General features: G+C 34.2%; 1 long non-coding RNA gene across 1 annotated transcript; it reads right to left on the reverse strand.

Moving 5' to 3' along the window:
• Positions 1-487: 487 nt before the first annotated feature.
• Positions 488-1,798, reverse strand: LOC135154386 (uncharacterized). The gene is made up of 3 exons (XR_010293782.1): positions 1,681-1,798; positions 1,059-1,116; positions 488-664 (listed from the first exon to the last, which is right to left on the reverse strand). It is a non-coding gene; the product is annotated as an uncharacterized LOC135154386 (long non-coding RNA).
• Positions 1,799-2,805: the final 1,007 nt, after the last annotated feature.

Below are 2,805 nucleotides of genomic sequence, written 5' to 3' on the forward strand. Positions count from 1 at the left end.
TGAGGTGGACATTCTTCCTATGTGATTGCGACCAACATTTGTGATACATGTATCATACTTATAAAAACTCCTCAATTACTTTTAAATGTTCTTTTATGAGGTATATCCATTTTAGATGACATAGTCTTGTTTTTATTGGTCCAGGGGGAAGTTTATTTGAGGCTTCGTAAAAAAGCCAATGACGAAGAGCTTGTACTATCATAAGAATGGATTTAAAAAAACAATTAAGTTTCGGGGTATATTATCAATAAACAAAAGGGGAAATTTGTAGTTCTGCGACTTCACAAATCTGAGTGGTATTGCTAATAGGAGGATCTCCATTTTAACAGAATTAGTAATTTAGAAATTCAGATATTCATAACGTTCTTTATTGCTTGTCCAATTGTTCCTGAACTTTTGTTGATCATTTCTTCTATTTTTGGTACAAGCCGACCTGTTGCAAGGGTTTTGTGCTCGGTCAAAGTAGCAATCGTAGGCCTACCTGGATGTGCGCAGTATAGGTTGACTTTATCTCTCATCGCCGGTGGTGTTCTGACTTCATATTCAGGATGATCACGAGTTAGATACTTGGGAAGAGGCTGCACTAATTCCCCGGTGTGCTCGGAAATGGTTTGAGGGCAGGCGATGTCTGGTATTGTTTCACATGTTTGGCCACCGAATACACCTGCTTCAGGGTAATCATGAGGGAAAAAACGAAGGATAAATAAGAAGCTGGCTGACACTGGCGTAACTTCTTTTCTTTCTTTTTTCTTCTTCTTGCTCTTCTTTGTCTGTATGCTTTCTCCTTGTTTATTTTTTTTTAGATTTCAGCCTATAAAGAGCTGTAAAATATGAAGGTGATATTTTACGCATGATCTACAAAATACTTTTTATAGTGCAATTAATGGACTAAGGCCGCGCAAGAGAGTTGCATTAAAAAAAAAAATAATAAGGAGGTCCGGCGTATTTTTCGATCATTCCTCTTTCTCCTTACCATTTGTTTAAAGTAATAACAACATTATTTGTACAAATAAAATGGTCCCCGAGTAAGTTTGAAAGGGTTTAACGTTATGTCTTACCGTAAAACTCGTGGTTCAGTATGACGAACACAGAGAAGGCCGTCACCCCTAAATAATGCTTAAAGAGGAAGAAAGAGAAACGAAAATTTAACAAACTGTGAAATATTACACATGTACAGTTCACGTGTTACATTAATGTGAGAAATCGTGTACAACAACTTTTTTTTAATTTATGTGCTGTGAATGTTTTTATTATTATTATTGACAATTATTAATTATAAAAATGGTGAAGATATGATAATAATGAATAATATTGATGAAATGAGAGATAAAGGTATTTATTTGCCTTACAACTATAAGCAAATCGAATGCATGTATGAGTATCGCTTAAATTTTCCAAAAATATTGCTCAATAATTAAAATGTTGTCGCAAGAAACACAGTCGAATGATTAATCCCTCAATTGTAACAATAACATAAGAAAAAGTGTAATACAATGTAACTCAAATAGTTAAGAACGAAGGAGAAACATGCATATGTCTGTATAGATACATAATTATGTGTGTGAACTAGTCTAGATGTGGAAATGTGTGACTATTTTTCCTGCCAGCATCCAGCTCAAAGGTGCGTAAAAATGAATAGGACTAAAAACATTATAATTGTGAAAAAGACGTCATACAAACCATTCTTATACACAAGTGAGATCTTCGCTAAAGTTTGGATAGTTATGTCTGGATATTCAAGTACGACCCGACTCTACCGAATTATCAGTTGAGCCAAAGTACATCTCCTTATATTGTGGCGTTCTTCTTTTATTGGTAATGAAATGTAAATAACCATAATCAGCCTAATTTGAACGATTTGATTAGAACAGGTCTTTGGCTTTCCGCATGAGGAAAAGCCGACAGCGCGCTCTCCTCCGCGATCGTACGCCACGATTTTACCAATCGTCATAATTACATTTCCACTTTAATTATCTGCGTTGGAAAAAAAATTGAACAATAGTAGTGAATTACAATACAATACACAACTCACAATAATAAAGGCATCTTGACACTCTTTGAAAATGAGTTTAATAAAGGTGTTAAAGCATGTTTCCAGCTTCAAATCACCCAAGGCTTCGATCTCTGATGCTATGATATGGAGTATGTGAAATACACCGCATGTGTAGATTAGCTGATTATGAGGATAACCATAATTTTTGTTTTCTTTTATTTTATTTTTTCAGCATTATTGAACCAATATCGAAACACATATTGTGCAGAGACAATTTGATATATTAGCATAATTCTTTGGGAAAAAATAATTCAATTTTTTAAACTGGATCTCAGATATGGTTTCGCTGTTATTTGGACGATTACATCGTGGAATGGGACGCCTCAGTCCTACATGCGCTCACAGTCTTACACACTTGTAAACTATATCATAAAGCTCTATTTACACGAACCTTAAAGTTTATATGGTTTATTTTGGCCTTGATTACACTGATCAACTTTTTTTTCATGTTCTATTATATCATACTCATTTTTATTGCGTACTTGAAGTATGATGATTTGAATACATTCTCTTGCATGTGGAAGGGTTCAGTTGGTAGATGTGAACAATGATTATCAACCGATACCGAACCTATTGCATTGTAGAAATCACAACGCAATATAATAAATAAACTAATCTGCAATTTGTACTAGGCCTGAAGGTCAATCTACAATCAACAGTCTATCCTCATAATAACATTTTGCATTAATACTTCATAATCACCCATCTACAATCAACAGTCTATCCTTATAATGACATTTTGCGTTAAATCT

The sequence above is a fragment of the Lytechinus pictus genome, chromosome 6, assembly GCF_037042905.1.
Source record: "Lytechinus pictus isolate F3 Inbred chromosome 6, Lp3.0, whole genome shotgun sequence".
In the NCBI taxonomy this organism is placed as follows: Eukaryota; Metazoa; Echinodermata; class Echinoidea; order Temnopleuroida; family Toxopneustidae; genus Lytechinus; species Lytechinus pictus.